The sequence below is a fragment of the Lithobates pipiens genome, unplaced genomic scaffold (genome assembly GCF_037356315.1).
Source record: "Lithobates pipiens isolate NorthernLeopardFrog02 unplaced genomic scaffold, aLitPip1_a1.2 Scaffold_27, whole genome shotgun sequence".
NCBI lineage: Eukaryota > Metazoa > Chordata > Amphibia > Anura > Ranidae > Lithobates > Lithobates pipiens.
This window is the reverse complement of record NW_027507788.1, coordinates 154,234,521-154,251,313: the sequence shown is the minus strand read 5'-3', so window position 1 is coordinate 154,251,313 and position 16,793 is coordinate 154,234,521. Positions and strand designations below refer to the sequence as shown.

The following is a 16,793-nucleotide window of genomic DNA, read 5'->3' as shown; positions in this document are numbered from 1 at the left end:
GCTGGAAAACCCATCCATGACCCATCAGTGTTCTGGCTGGTTCTCATCCAAGATTTTTACAGTACATGGGCCCCGTCCATTGGTCCCTCAATGCGTTAAAGTTGACCTTTATCTTTAGCAGACAAACGGCCCCAAAGCATATGGTTTCCACCTCCGTGCTTGACTTGATGGTGTTCTTAGAGCCCAAACATCCCTCCTGTATGTACAACAGATTTGATAGCTAAAGGATTCTTTCATGTAGAGAAAAGATCACACAATTTAGGTATCAAGATGATTTGAGACCCATCAGATTTTAAATTGGCCCTGTCTCTACCCCCAAGACTGGCCATACATTATACAATTTTCTTCTTCCATTTCCTTTAGATTTACTTTCAACTGTGTACTCCAAGGGCCTGCCACATTTTATACAAACTTAACTCCTTTAGGGTTGACCTCCATATTATATGGGTTTTGGTAACTCTAAAGGAAGATTGTACAAGAAGATTATATAATGTATGGCCAGCCTTTGCTAATGTTGAGACCTAGAAACTGTTGCATTTCATTACCCGTTTGAGGCCATGTAGTATCTTCCACAGCCTACAAGCACTCTGAGAACTAATAGTCTTCAACCCTGAGAACTTATTTTCTCCTAAGTCAGTCACCTTTGTCTGACACAACAGAAGTCTTGACTGATTTAATTTATGACCCTTGTCTGCCAAAGTTTTTAATAGCTGTAATGTGTCTTCTTTGCTGCAAGGAAGTATTACATAATATAACAAGGGGGTCATCATCCTTGCCGTTAGGGCCCACTAACAGGCCAGGTTTTCAAGATAACTTAAATACATGACAGGTGATCATTTTCTGCTGAGTGCTTGCAGTATTCTAGTCTGCATCTCCCCAAAATGCATCAAACCTTGCTTGTTGGTGGGCCCTGAGGACAGGGTTGATGATCACTGCTCTAAAGCACAATCACCCTAAAGTGGTATTAGTCATTTTTTTATTTATTTTTTGACATGTCACTTACCTGCTCTGTGCAGTGGTTTTGCACAAAGCAGCCCTGATCCTCCTCTTCTCAGGTGCCTTGCTGGTGCTCCTGGCTCCACCCCCTGCTAGGTGCCCCCACAACAAATGGCTTTCTATGGGTCACCTGAGCAGGCTCACTCATGAGCCAATGCTGTGTCCATTCAGAAACAAAGCGGTGTCTCATTCCTGCCCCTCTTCTCACTGGCTGTGATTGACAGCAGTGGGAGCTAATGAGGGAAAGTTCCTGGAAAGCCGAGAGCGCACATTGCTGGATCGTGATGGGGCTCGGGTAAGTATTTGGCTGCTGCACACAGCACCTTCAGTCATTTTCTAGGAGTTTATTGCTTCAACTCTCCAGCTAAGACTTGGTAAACATTCATACGTGATACAGTAGGTCCCTAATCATTGGAAGTGGTGGTGAAATACTATCTCTCCTTCAGGAATTATGTGCCATGTCCCTGTCACAGCCAGTCTATTAATGCCTGTAGCTGTTAGTATGATACACAAGACAAGCAACAAACATAAGAACTATATCACTTTCCCACACAAAAATAATATAAAATCACTCGCGCAAATGAAAAATATAAAGATCGAAAACACTGGGTCGCTGCTGCTTTTAAATGGTCTGTGCTCATACACCATATATAATATGTGATTTATAGTGAACAGGACCTGAGCTTATGCTTGTCTACTAATTATCATAAAAACCTCAAAAGACCATTGTCACATGTCCAACATGTCGTTTTAGTGCAATCAGTCTCAAAGTGCATGTAAACCATTAAAGTGCATAAAGTCCAACAAAAATTCCAAAGTGACTGCAGCTATTTGTATTCTGGTGAAGATTCCTTTTAAACAAAGGGGTTCCATGCATCCACAACTACTCTACATTGTTTTAATAGTATTTTATTAAAGGACTGTAATGTTTTTGGCCACAAGATGGTGATGGTAGCAATGTGTTAAAACCAGTGGTAAATTCATTGACTAAATTAACACTATTTTAGTCAACTAAAATATGACAAACAATTCAGATGACTAAAATACAACTAAAATTAAAATGGCATTTTAGTAAAAAGATTGGCTAAAACTAAATCAAAAATTTACATAAAAATTTAACACTGCTGGGCATTTCTAAATTGGCAACACAATGCCATCCAGAGCCTATAATGGTACATTAAAGTTTAAACATGTAGTGCACTACTGGCTAAAGATAAGTAAGGGGCATCTATTAACCACTTGACCACTGGGCACTTAAACACCCTTAATAACCAGACCAATTTTCAGCTTTCGGTGCTCTCATTTTGAATGGCAATTACTCAGTCATGCAACACTGTACCCATATGAAATTTTTGTCTTTTTTTTTCACACAAATAGAGCTTTCTTTTGGTGGTATTTAACCACTACAGCCCCGGACCAATAAACACCTTCAGGACTAGAGGTCTTTTTCCAATTTCGCACTGCGCTGCTTTAACTGGTAATTGCGCGGTCATGCAATATTGCACCCAAACGAAATTTGCGTCCTTTTCTTCCCACAAATGGAGCTTTCTTTTGATGGTATTTGATTGCCTCTGCGATTTTTTTTTTATTTTTTATTTTTTGCGATATAAATGGAAAAAGAGTGAAAATTTTGAAGAAAAAATATATTTTCTTCTTTTTGTTATAAGAAAAATCGAATAAACTAAATTTGAATCATACATTGAGGGCAAAATTTATTCAGCCACATGTCTTTAGTAAAAAAAATGTCAATAAGCGTATATTTTTTGGTTTGCGCAAAAGTTATAGCGTCTACAAACTAGAGTACATTTTCTGGAATTTACACAGCTTTTAATTTGACTGCCTATATTTTTTTCTTGAGGTGCTAAAATGGCAGGGCAGTACAACCCCCCCCCCCCCCCCCCCCAATGACCCCATTTTGGAAAGTAGACACCCCAAGGAAATTGCTGATGGGTATGTTGAGCCCATTGAATATTTTTTTTTTTTTTTGTCCTAAGGGATTGAATGACAAAAAAAAAATTACAAAAAGTTGTCACTAAATGATATATTGCTCACACATGCCATGGTTATATGTGGAATTGCACCCCAAAATATATTCCGCTACTTCTCCCGAGTATGGGGATACCACATGTGTAGGACTTTTTGGGAGTCTATTCGCGCACGGCACCCCGAAAACCAATCACCACCTTCAGGATTTCTAAGGGTGCAAATTTTCGATTTCACTCACTACCTATCAGTTTCGAAGGCCATAAAATGCCAAAGTAGCACAAAACCCCCCAAAATGACCCCATTTTGGAAAGTAGACACCCCAAGCTATTTACTGAGAGGCATGTTGAGTCCATGGAATATTTTATATTTTGCCACAAGTTGCGGAAAAATTACAAACTTTTTTTTTTTTTTTTGCACAAAGTTGTCACTAAATGAGATATTGCTCACACATGCTATGGGCATAAGTCAAATTACACCCCAAAATAAATTCTGCTGCTTCTCCCGAGTACGGGGATACCACATGTGGGGGACTTTTTGGGAGCCTAGCCACGTACGGGACCCCGAAAACCAAGCACTGCCTTCCGGATTTAAATATAAAATGCTACCAAAAAAACTGTTAGCGATCGCAGGGATCAGGCCTGACTCTGCGATCGCTGCAGTTATGTGTTTTGTAAGTGACAGTGATCAATCGATACTGCACTTGGGTGGGCTGGGCAGAGGGGCAAAACGCAGGTGCTAGCAGGTATCTGGGCTGATCCCGCTAACAATGCGTTTTTTTTGGAACCCTGAACTGCTGGGGACGCTAGTATAGATCTGATCAGATCAGATATTGATCTGTTCAGATTCTATACCACTACGGGAGGTTTATGCTTTGCGTGTGGGTGTTAGCGGTACTGGCACTAACCTAGCGCTGCCTGGGGCGACGCAGACCCTGACCCTAAAACCTAATTGATATCACCCGCCGGGTGATCAGGGGGTTAAACCTTTATTGGGTAATAAATGGTGGGTGCCCTGATGCTATAAAAAGCAAACTAACCAGAGTCACCCGTAACACTTATACGGTGATCAGTGGTGAAATGGTTAACTAGGGGCAATCAGGGGGTTAAAATCTTTATTAGGTAGTATATGGGGGTCCCTGGCGCTATATAAAAACCTGACGGGGAACCTAAATAACTAACTGGCTAACCAGCGTCACCAGTGACACTTATACTGTGATCGCTGGTGAAAGGGTTAACTAGGGGCAATCAGGGGGTTAAAACCATTATTGGGTAGTATATGGGGGGACCTAACGCTATAAAAACCTGGCGGTGAACCTAAAAAAATAACTAGCTACCTAGCGACACTAATGCAGCGATCAGAAAAACGATCGCTTAGTGACACTGGCAAAAGGGGGTGAAAGGGTTAACTCTAGGGGCAATCAGGGGGATAAATACTTATTGGGGGGTGATAGGGGGCTACCCTGGACCTAACACTAACTGCCCTGACAGTTTTAACTGTTACAACTGACACTGAATGCAGTGATCAGTAAAGAAATGATCAATGCAATCAGTGACACTGACTGGGGGGGATCGGGGGGCGATCGGGGGGGGGGGGGGGGTTGTGTACCTATGTGTTAGTGTAGTGTTTTGGTGCACTTACTTTTTGTCTTCTCCTTGTAGTCCGGTCAAAAAGACTGCCCCGAGGAGAATGGCATCACTTCCTCCTTCCTGTGTATACAATACACAGTGGGAGGAAGCTCGTCATTGGCCAGGAGCGATCCAGAGGGGGTGGCCAGAAACCAACGACCATCCCCTCACAGATCGCTCCTGGAGCGAACCGGACCGCCGTATCCAGCGGGAGGGGGTCCGATCGGACCCCCCACCCGATGGAAGGCAGGCACGTACATGTACGTGCTTGTGCCTGTGCCATTGTGATGACGTACAATGGCAATACGGCGGTCCTTAAGTGGTTAATCACCGCTCTGTTTTTTATTTTTTGTGCTATAAAAGAAAAAATACCAAATTCTGTAAAAAATAAAAATTAAAAAAATAAATGAATTTTTTCTTTGTTTCTGTTATAAAATTTAGCAGATTAGTAATTTTTTCTTCATAAATTTTGGCCAAAATTTATACTACTACATAGCTTTGGTAAAAATAAGTATAACTTTCACAAATGCCAAATAATATCCACCAATTTGTAGAGTCCACAAGCTATGGTGCCAATATCTGAAAATTGATCACACCTTAAGTACTGACTGCCTATTTCAATTCTTGAGACCCTAACATGCCAGAAAAGTACAAATACCCCCCAAATGACCCCTTTTTGGAAAGAAGACATTCCAATGTATTAAGAGGCATGATGAGTTTTTTGAAGTTGTCATTTTTTCCCACAAAATGCAAAATCAAGATTTTCTTTTTTACATTTATTTATTTTCACAAAAGTGTCATATTATCAGTTTATTTCTCTCGTTCAAAATTTTTTATTTTATGTTAAAATAAATTACATGTACAGAATATAAGACAAATTATGTGATACCAGAAATAAAAAGTAGACATATTGAAGTACGGATGATACAAAGCAAAGAAGAATTTCAAGATATTCTCGTGGGAATGACAATAAATGGCCTTATATATTTTAGAATTTGAAAACATTCTTATAGCTGAGTTTTAAACATTTTAATCCCAAGAAAATATAAATATGTCTAAAAGAAAATATGATTTTAAAGTTTTGACCATAACTTCTAAAGTATGTTTATAGTAAGTATTATATAGTAAGGGAAGAACATAAAAAGTATATAGGAGGGGAAGGGGAGGGAATAATTCTCCGGAGGAGGTTTATATATCTAATGTTGTAATTCTATAAAAAAAATCTTAATCACCATAACAATAAAACTGGGTTGTCAATATTATCTGACGTATAATATTTAATCAAGGGTTTCCATATGATATCAAACTTTGTCATCTGGTTTTTATCTATAGCGTCCATTTTAGCATGGATGAAAGATTGATTCATTCTATGTTTTGGTTTCTGCAATATTCACCACATCTGTTTTCCACGCATTGGCTATAGTCTGCTTTGCGGCTATCAGGAGTGTAAGAACTAATTTGAATTGTTTCTGATTCAGAAAGGCTGGTTTTAAATTAAGGAGAGCTATAATTGATCAGTTTATTTCTCACACACAGCATATGATTACCACAAATTACACCCCAAAACACATTCTGCTATTACTTCCAAGTACGGCGATACCACATGTGAGACTTTTACAGTGTGGCCACATACAGAGGCCCAACATGCACAGAGCGCCATCAGGTGTTCTGGAGCACTCAGGACAATTCTGACATTTCTCTCCTACATGTAAAAATCATAATTTATTTGCTAGAAAATTACATAGAATCCCAAAACATTAGATATGTTTTTTTTAGCAAACACCCTGGAGAATACAATGGTGGTCGTTGCAACTTTTTATCATGCACGGTATTTGCGCAGCAATTTTTCGAATGCTTTTTTTTGGAAAAAACTTTTGTGCTAAAAAAAAACAGTAAAGTTGGCCCAATTTTTGCATAATGTGAAAGATGAAGTTACGCTGAGTAAATAGATACCTAACATGTCACTCTTCAAAATTGCACATGCTCGTGGAATGGTGCCAAACGTCGCTACTTAAAAATCCCCATAGGCGACACTTTACATTTTTTTTACTGGTTATATGTTTTGAGTTACAGAGGAGGTCTAGGGCTAGAATTATTGCTCTCGCTCTAACGTTCGCAGCGATACCACACATGTGTGATTTGAACAGTTTTCATATGTGGGCGGGACTTGCGTATGCGTTCGCTTCTGTATGCGAGCACATGGGGACAGGGGCACTTTAAAAAAAAATTTTTTTGTTCATTTTACTTTATTTTAGTTTGACTTTTTTTTTTTTTTTTTTCCCCAAAAATAAATTTTTTGATCACTTTTATTCCTATTACAAGGAATGTAAACATCCCTTGTAATAGGAATATGGCATGACGGGTCCTCTTTACAGTGAGATATGGGGTCAAAAAAGACCCCACATCTCACCTCTAGGCTGGAAAGCCTGAAATAAAATAAAAAAATAAAAAATTCTGGCTTTGATTGTATTGGCGAGTCGGTAGAACCACCGGAGGGCGGTGGAAGGGGGGGGGGGAGATGTCTATGGCTGGGTATTGCTGGGTATCTCCGAGTATGGCAGGGAATTGAGGGGTTAAATTTCGGTGAGCAGCGATGTGGGCACTGCAGATGCAGCCCACAGCACTGCTGACACCGATCTCTTCCCCCTCCGCTGTACCGATCGGTACAGAGGGGGAGGGAGGAACCGGCGTCATAACATGACGCCGGTTTGTTTACAAGTGATCACTCCGTCATTTGACGGATCGATCACGTGGTAAACGGCCGCGATGAGCGTCTATTTACTGTGATCCGCCGGGGTCACGGATGCTCTCGAGTGTGCGCCCCAGGGGGCGCGCGAGAGCGGAATTCTGGGAGGACGTAATATGACGGCCTCCCAGAATTAAACAACCGCCCTGTAGCAGTCATTCGGCTATGGGCCGGTTAGGTGGTTAAGCTGCTGAAAACTTATTTTTTTTGCATTTTAAAGTTGCACTTCTGTTTATTAAAAAGCAATATTTTTTTGGTGTATGAAACTGTTTTATTTATAAAGATGCTATATATCAGGACTAGATCTGTCTGTAGTACATGTTCAAACCTTAATACCATAAATAATATCTTAGATTTGTACTCCAGGAGTATATAATTAGTTTGGAAATTCTAGAGAAATGTTTAATGCCTTACAATTAAACTAAACCCATTAGATTTTAGTAGACTAAAATGACAAACTAAAACAATTCAGATGACTAAAATACAGCTAAAACTGCATTTTAGTGAAGACTGACTAAATCCAAATTTGATGTAAAAATAACACTGGTTGAAACATATGTTTTAAAAGTGTGTATTTAGAATTATTTTATTGTAGATTTGGTACTTTTAATTGTAAGAATCATCTGCCAAAAGATTAAAAATGTTTGGTCATATGTTTTACATTTTGCCCACATTAAGTATTGTCCAATTATGAATTGACGTGTAACGTATAAATATGGTGAAATTGGCGCAGGTGGATATGATGAAACGCGTAGAGGCGGGGACTTCCAGTTACCACATCACTTCTGCTTAGCGGAAAGCATGCTGGCTCCAGGGAGGCATGGAGCAGTGGTGCACTCTCTTCACTATAAATATATTTCTTCCCCAGTCCTTTCCCTACGGCTGCTTTCACACTGGGGCGGTATTCAGGCGTTACAGCACTAAAAATAGTGCCTGTGTAGTGCCTGAAAAAAACCGGCCCCTTTCACTCCAGTGTGAAAGCCGGAGGGCTTTCACACTAAAGCGGTGCGCTGGCAGGACAGTGAAAAAAGTCCTGCTAGCCGCATCTTTGGAGCAGTGAAGGAGCGGTGTATTCACCGCTCCTAAACCGCTCCTACCCATTGAAATCAAAGGGACAGCGCGGCAATACCGCCAGCAAAGCGCCGCTGCAGCGGCGCTTTGCGGGCGGTTTTAACCCTTTTTCGGCCGCTAGCGGGGTTAAAACCACCCCGCTAGAGCCCGCAGACCGCCGCTAAAATGGCGGTAAAGCGCCGCTAAAAATAGCGGCGCTTTACCGCCGACGCCCGCACCGCCCCAGTGTGAAAGGGGCCTAACTGCCCCTCGTGTATCTTTTTAGGTACCCCATCTAATGCGATATCTACTTAGACAAACTCTGGCCTGCAAAGCCTCCTGCCTAGACCTGTGACTTCCTCTCACTGATGGTGAGGTAGTGCTTTACCAGCAGTGGTCCATCATAGCAGTCACACTGCCTGGTGGAAGCTATTCAACCCATGACCCCTTCTCACTATAATACAATTAACTTATGACTAGTGAGGTCTCCTCATCCTACTATAACACTAGTGAGGTATCCAAACACATTTCTGTCCAGACTTGCTCGAATGCCTAACCAACCTACCCTAACCAGATCATGGCTCCCTGGTCACAAGTGCTAGTGTTGGCAGTGCAAGCTCTGTCTGCTTACTTTTATATTGATGCTGTCACCCGCTGGCAGTCTATACCAAGTTGCCCATCTCCACAGAGGGTTCCAAGTACTAGAATGTACCCTCCTGGCTGGCTCGCAAAGCTGATGTAGAATGGACCTAAAAGTCTAAGTAGGAGGAAATGGTAGTACGTCCGGAGGCACTTTGAGTATGATGTACATACAATAAGTCCTGCAGTAATTTAAATCTGCATATAAAAACATTTCTGCTATACCCTGATTGGGCACTCACATTTATCTTACATGCTATTTGCCTAAACAGTTGTATTTCACCATAATTATGTCATCATATTGGTAATTCTTCTTAGGAATTCTTAATCTGGACACACTAGTAGAATTGCATTCAAAATTTTCTCCCTTCACCTTTCAGGACAGCACCTTGGAGAGAGCGTAGCTCCACCTCTTCACAGGAAACACTGCATGACAATGCCCCTTTTAAAAAGTAGCTGCTTCCACCATGCTGTCAGCTTCGCCGGCTCACAGGAGTAATGGACTGCTTGAGGTCGTCTGCCCATGGTGTTCGGGGGGCCGCGGGTGTGCTCAGAACGAGCATGGCGGTGTCAATTCCCGGACGGCGAGTGACGCCAGTTCCAGTGGGCAAAGGCTTCCGGCAGGGGCATAGCAGCAATTGGTTCCAGCTGCTGGAATGCAGGAGGAATGGGCGGGTCCTCTGGCCGGGACTTCCTTTTGTTTGGCACATGGAGGACACCATTCAAAAGATCACAGGCAGTGGCTGCAACGTTTGTTATGGAGGAAGAATGAATCGTCAGCAGCAATGGCGGATGCAGGCGCCCAGGTTCCTGGTAAGTCCCAGGTAGGAGAGGTACAGTGGTGCCTCTTTCCTTGTATATCACTGGGTGTTTTTTGTAACAAAAAAAAATAAAAAATCTGCAGCTGTCTGCTTTGGTTCCATTAGCAGTTCAGCAAGGAGTGAGACTCTGGGCACTTAGGGTGTTGGCTGTAGGTGCTATCAGTTTTCCTTTTTAGAGGCTATAGCTAAAGAAGGACCTTGAGGTTCTTTTGCTTTTTTTTCAGAAAGCTTCTGCCAAGCATCATTTAAGGGACTCTTGGCCCAAACCCCTGTGTAGAGCCTGCATTGTGGATTTAGTAAGAGTCCTCACAGGAGTGCAAGGAGCTCTTATCTTCTGTAAGGAAAATAGCAGAGGCCCTAGGGACAGTGCATTCCCTTGTGAAAAAGCGTGGCCAGAGTTTCAGCCAACAGAGCTCACAGTCCAGTCTCTCTCTCTGTCCACTCCCATACAGGTGGAAAGTGAGTCTGAGGAAAAAAGGGAAAGCATTCCTCCCTCAACCATTGATTCTGAGTAGGAGGAAGCCAGATCATCTAGATACAAGCTTTCACTTGAGGAGGTGGATGATCTACTCAAGGCAATTTATACTACCCTGGAGATCCAGGCAGAAAAAACCCAGCTGTCAATACATGACAAGATGTACCAAGGGCTGTAGGAGATTAAACAGTCTTCCCTGTGCATAAAGTTTTAACACACTATTAAAAAGGAGTGGAAGGATACAGAAAAAGGGCAGTTCTTCTCTAAAGCCCTTTAAAAGCAGGTTTCCTTTTGAGGAAAATTAGGAATTTGTGTGGAATAAAAAACAAATGGATGCTGCCTTTTCACAAGTATCTAGGAAGACTGATTTAGCCTTTGAGTATATGGGGATTCTCAAAGATGCCATGGACAAGAGGGCAGATTGGCTACAGATGAATCCCAGGCTACTGAAGAGAGCCTGATCTAAAACCCACAATGGCAGCTACAGTTGTAGCTAGACCAACTTAAGAATCATGTGGTAGCAGGTACCTCCAGAAAAGATATATTGGAGTCCTTCCCTACATTGCTTAAGGCTGTCAAATATATGGCAGATGACACTGCAGTCTATCAGGGTATCTGCCAGATCCTCAGCACTTGTTAACTCAGCGAGAAGAGCCCTCTGGCTAAAGACTTGCTCAGGGGATTCGGCTTCTAAAGTAAAACTGTGCAGAATTCCCTTTTCAGGGGATCTGATGTTCGGGCCAGAACTGGAGACTATCCTTGACAGGACTGCAGACCAAAAAGCTTTGCCACAGAAAAAGAACATGGTTCAGCAGTTGAAGAATTTTTGCCCTTTTTGACAAACCGATAAGGAAAGACCAGACAAAGGAAAGACCCTGGAATCCTCAGAGGAAGAGGCAGAGGGTACTTTTTAGAAACCCCCGAGCAATCCCCTAAATAATGAAAATCTCCCAGTAGGCGGGAGACTACAGGATTTCTTGCCAGTTTGGGAAGAAACTACAAGAAGTCCATTTGTTCTGGGGTTAATCAAACAGGGTTATCAAGAATTCTCAAGTCAGTTTTACATCACAAACCTGCCAAGGGATCAGGAGAAGGCTCTGGCTATAAAATCTCTTCTGCAAGAGATGATGCAACAAAGTCCTCTCCCAGGTTCCAAAAGGTCAAGAGGGGAAAGGGTTTTGCTCCCATATTTTTTCTGGTCAAAAAAACATCAGGAAAGTTCCGCCTAAATCTATCCATAAAATACAAAAAATTCAGGATGGATACCATTTTCTCAGTGAGGAACTTGCTGATCCCCAAGTGTTGCATGGCTTCCATCGACTTGAGAGATGCCTATCTCCATATTCCAATAGCACCCCCATCACAAAGTTTCCTACGTCTTGCAGTCAATCTAGGGGAAGGGGAGGTTTGGCATCCGCAGTTCTGAGCTCTGCCCTTCGGCCTTTCCTCCTCTCCCAGAGTATTCATGAATGTGATGGCAGAAGCCTTGGAGCCCCTGAGGCTGAAAGGGATTCCAATAGTGCCCCATTTGGACGAGCTGCTACTGTTTGCCGACTCAAGGGGTCAAGTAGAAGTCAATCTTCAAATAACTCAAGCACATCTAAAGAGTTTGGGTTGGCTTCTCAACCTTTCAAAAGTCAAACCTAATACCATCTCAAAGGGTAAGGTTTCTGGATTACGAAGTAGATTCATTAGAAAAGAATATTTCCACCCCAGGAGAAAATAGAGAAGATGCAGTCAGTTCTGAGAGCACTTCAATTTAACTCGGATTTCTGTAAAGACAAGCCATGTCAGCTCGGGGCCTGTTGACAGCAGCAATTCCCTCGGTACAGTGGGCCAGGTTCCATGCTCGTCCACTGCACTTGGATATCTTGAGGAGTTGGTCATACCAGGAACCTCTGGAGAAGAAGTTCTTCATAGGGGCAAGAGCAAAAAGTCGCTCTGGTGGTGGAGAAAACCTCTCAAAAGGAGTTCTCTGGTCCTTCCTGGTAGCCAGAAGACTGACCACAGATGCCAGCGCATGGGGTGGGGAGCCCACCTAGAAGAACAAACGGTTCAGGGGGTTTGGTCCAAACCAGAGGCAAGAAGGTCGTCAAATTGGAGAGAGTTGAAAGCTATTCACCTAAGCCTTATCTCCTTCCAGGAAGTTCTAGTGAAACGGCATGTCCAAATATTGTCGGACAATATGATGGCAGTATTATATTTAACAAAACAAGGGGGCACAAAAAGCAGAACCTTGATGGAGCTAGCTTAACAAATCCTGAGATGGGCAGAGAACAAGTTGGCCTCTCTATCCGCAGTCCATTTGAAGGGGACAGAAAAACGCCTTGGCAGATCTCCTCAGCAGGAGAGAAATGAGGGAAGCCGAGTGGTCTCTAAATCAGGAATTATTCGAGACTATCTCCAGAAGATGGGGTTCCCTCTCCCCCGTTTCAGCTGATTCCAAGGGTGTTGACCAAATTCAGGCTGGAGTCCATGGCACTAATCTTAATGGCTCCTTTTTGGCTGAAAAGACCATGGTTTTCAATCTTGAACCTCTCAGTGAAACCTCCTCGAAAGTTGCCAGTCAGGGCCAGATCCCTCCATCCAGATCCAGCTTATCTCAATTTAACAGCCTGGTTTCTGAAGAACAAATCTTAAGACAGAAGGGCTTATTAGAGAAACGTGTTACTACCCTTCTTGCAAGTAGGAAAAAAAGTGTCAGATATTTATTTCAAAGTCTGGAAGGTGTATAATGCCTGGTGTTGCAGAAAAACTTTAATTTTCTTAGTACAACTTTGGTTTTTGAATTTCTTCAAGAAGGATTGGAGAAGGGGTTAGCAGCAAGTACGCTCAAGACGCAGGTAGCTGCATCGTCAGTCCTTTTTGGAAAGGACCCTGTCAGGGGAACCTTTTATCAGATATATATATATATATATATAATTATATAATTTTTTTTTTTTTTTTTTTTTGGGGGGCTATGGCTAAAGTAAAACCTAGACCTATTTTCCCAAATGGGATTTATCTTTAGTTCTTCAGGGACTGACAAAGACCGAATTTGAACCTATAGAAGGATCATCAAAGTTTTTGACATTCAAAACTATTTTTAGTGGCAGTAACTTCTGCCTGTAGAATCAGTGAGTTACAAGCTCTATCAATTAAAGAACCCTTTGAGATGTCTACCAGATAGGGTAGTCTTAAGGACACATCCAGCCTTCCTGCCGTAAGTGGCTTCAGTCTTTCATCGTACACAGAAGATCATTCTCCCTACCTTTTGCCCTTTACCTTAGGGGCCAAGGGAAGAAGCCTTCCATACTCTTGATGTCAGGAGGTGTCTTAACTATTTGGAGATAACAAACGACTTTAGAAAATCCATCTTCACTCTGTTTTAATGGCAGGTATTCACAAGGGATGTAAAGCTTCCAAAATCACCCTCAGAAGATGGTTTAAAACAAGCTATGAAAGAGGCATACACCTCTTTGGGTCTGGAACCTCCAGAAGGGATTTTGCCTCATTCAACTTGAGCAGTAGTGGCATCATGGCAGAAAGGGCCGGGGCATCTCCTGAGTAAATTTGCAAGGCTGCCACATGGTCCAGTTTTTCAACCTTTATAAGGCACTACCGCTTGGATCTGCTTTCAGCCTCGGACCAATCCTTTTGGTAGGAAGGTTTTACAGGCAGTAGTCCAACCCTGAAGGAAGTTTCTTGTTTGTTCTCTCCAAGGTGCTGTCCTGAAAGGCGAAGGGAGAAAACCTTAGTTAGACTTACCAGTGACTGTATTTCTACGAGCCTTTCAGGACAGCAGCCTACTTCCCTCCCTAGGTTATTATCTATAATTATAGGGCTTGGTAACTGTCTGCTTATATTTTCCAGCATGTCGGAGGATTTCTCGGTAACTGACAGCATGGTGGAAGCAGCTGCTTTTTAAAAGGGGTGTTTCCACGCCGGAGTTTCCTGTGAAGAGGTGGAGCTACGCTCTCTCCAAGGTGCTGTCCTGAAAGGCTTGTAGAAATGCTGTCACCGGTAAGTCTAACTAAGGTTTTTCACTTTAAGAATGTTTGTTTGACTTTCTAATCATTAATGGGTTTAAATCAATTCAATAAAAATTCAAAGCGGGATAGAACCCTTTTGTTGATTGCGTCTCACAGCAGGTGTTCGCTGCGTCTCCATTCAGCCTGATTTTGTCAGAACTTGGACCTGAAATGGGCCAAAAGACACAGGACTCCTGTGCAAATCACACTGGAGCCACTGTGGAGACTTATGAACCGGCTCCACAGAGCCAATCACAAGCGCCTGACATGCAAATACCCTGTTTCCCCAAAAATAAGACCTAGCGTGATTGTCGGTGATGGCTACAATTAAGTCCTACCCCCCAAATAAGTTCTTGTAGGTCTTATTTTCAGGGTAGGGTTTATTTTCGGGGAAACGGGGTAGGGCTTATATTGCAGCCATCACCGACAATCACACTAGGTCTTATTTTTTGGGGAAACTGGGTAGGATGCAGAGAAACCAGCATACAATTTGCAGTAGTATGAACCCAGCCCAAATGAATTTCTAACCGTGAATGTGGTTGTTTGGGAAAATTACTCATTCCAAAAATGTTAAAAGCTAGGCAGAACAGGAACGGAATGCTTGTTTACACTAGCATCTCCCCGTTTTTCCTCTCTGAGGCAATTGCGGATATGACCACAGACATCGAGTCCGCGGGACCTGCTGTCGGACTCATGGAGCTTGCGGTGGGCACACGTGCCCGCTAGCCAAGCCTCGCGAGATCCTGTACAATATGATTTCGTGCAGTGGAGCCAACCTGCCACAAACTGTGGTGGATGGTCCGCAAGCGGTTAAACATTCGACAAGTTTTTGAATGTACTGAGAATTTTCATAGAATATTTGAGTGAATGTTCGTGCCCAAGTTTGTTTGGAAATCCTATAAGCATATGGTCAACTTTAGACTGATATTGCTATTTTTCCATTGTTGTCTTGAAATGACTCCTATGGTGAGACATCTCGTACTATATACAGAACATAAATTTGGGGTTTCTGCATCACAGGAGCACCCCCCTGTATTGCTACAAAACACAATGTAATAACTGGGCATACAGGTGACCATATTGTCTTTAGCCACCATTTTTCCTACAGTAGTGTCAGCCTATCGTCTGAAATTCATATAGAAGTTCCCAGTCACTGGTTGCTTACTATTCAACATGGATATCCTGAAATATTGACACAAGCAAAACCTGAGCATTTCCACATCCAGCAGATAAACCCAAGCGCTCAGATATTTATCCGCTCTATTGCTCAGATACAAAAGATTAAGGATTAAGGGAAATCGGCACACTTCCAATGGCTGTTTCACATGAGTTCACTGGCTTTGTCAAGACTTATTTCTGCCACCATCCATTCTGTCCATCCATGTGTATATATAATCTGTGGGTGTATCCAACTTGGCACTAATTCAGCTCTTTAGAATCTAAAAGGTTAATGCACCTGTACTATAATATATATTATACCATCAATTCCTCCACCCATCGCATTGCCTGGGTTAATTTGGACAACCAGTCCCAAATGTATATACTAAAATCTTATTCTTACACCTTACCGTTATCTAAAGTCCTTCTTGTACATTATACACCTTTATTAAGGCTGGGTTCACACTGCTGCGGGGGGAGATCCGGATGTGATTCGCACCGCAAATCACATCCGATCTCCATACCCTTTTTTTGGTCCGCAACAGAATCGGATCGCATGGGGGGGTTCACACCATGCGATCCGATTCCTGTGCGAGTCGGCAGATCGCACTGCGATATGCGGACGGATCTGGGGGTGTCATTAACATATCATTGACACTCCCAGCCGTCCGCATAGGGCAGTGTGAACTGCCCGCGGGAGTAATGCGATGCGGGAAAACGCCGCGGATTCGCGGCGTTCCCGCATCGCAGCGGTGTGAACCCGGCCTAAAGGTGGGGGCTTGGAAAAGGAAGGTGACAACTCTTGTGAGTTTGCCTGGAAGGGGGATGAGTTATAAGAGGGCCAATTGGAGGTGTGCCTCTGTTTGTTTGAATCCAGGAAGTGAACGGGCAGTAGCTTCAGTTGCCCAGTTAAAATGATTGCAGCCAGACTTGGTGGAGGGAGACTTCTGCAGCATATTTGGCAAGTACAGAATCAGTTTATATAAAATATGCAGAGTGGTTGGAAGGAAGCTTCAGAATGGCAAAGATGTTTTTATTGGAGTATGTGAGCAGACTGCAGTTGCTCTTTGAGCTATTTTTTTTTTTTAACAGCCATTTTAACGTATCTCTTTACACCTGGAAAACATGATTAATCCATAATGTCTTTAATTTGGTCTTGCTTTGTAATTTTCTGTGTCAACACTATTCCTGCCTTAGTACCGCTATTTAACCACTTAAGCTGCTGATACCCACCATTACAGTATAGCAAGGCTCAAAATTTCAAGTCCTGAGCTACTAGCCAGGCCT

At 42.6% G+C, this 16,793-nt stretch overlaps 1 protein-coding gene across 5 annotated transcripts in view; it reads left to right on the top strand.

Annotated features, from left to right (window-relative positions):
- Window positions 1-16,793, top strand: part of LOC143934248 (carotenoid-cleaving dioxygenase, mitochondrial-like) — a 132,056-nt gene that overhangs the window by 57,283 nt on the left and 57,980 nt on the right. The window contains exon 1 of one of the 5 annotated variants that reach the window (XM_077457696.1): window positions 13,382-14,340. The exons of the other annotated variants lie outside the window; for them this stretch is intronic. The gene's annotated coding sequence lies outside the window, so the exon portion shown is untranslated. Of the gene's footprint in view, window positions 1-13,381; window positions 14,341-16,793 lie in introns of those variants that run through there. 5 annotated transcript variants of the gene reach the window in all.